The sequence below is a fragment of the Clytia hemisphaerica genome, unplaced genomic scaffold, assembly GCF_902728285.1.
Source record: "Clytia hemisphaerica strain Z4C2 unplaced genomic scaffold, Clytia hemisphaerica genome assembly, whole genome shotgun sequence".
NCBI classification, from domain to species: Eukaryota; Metazoa; Cnidaria; class Hydrozoa; order Leptothecata; family Clytiidae; genus Clytia; species Clytia hemisphaerica.
Window position 1 is genome coordinate 178313 of NW_027103353.1, and position 246 is coordinate 178558.

The window sequence follows — 246 nt, forward strand, 5'->3', positions numbered from 1 at the left end:
TTTCAATGTATAAGACGAATGCGAGTGGCGTAAAAGGACCATTTATAAAACAAGTCCTTTACCATATTTTAGCCAGATGTTAGACCGTGCAAAGTATGAAAAAGGGCATTTTTAAATATTTGAGTTCCCTCCTAAAACGATTATCTACATAACATGATAAGTAAGAAAACCTCCGTTTTTATGATTACCAAATTTTGCACCCGTTACTTTGGGTAATTTTTACATAAATACACCGGATTGGCCTGA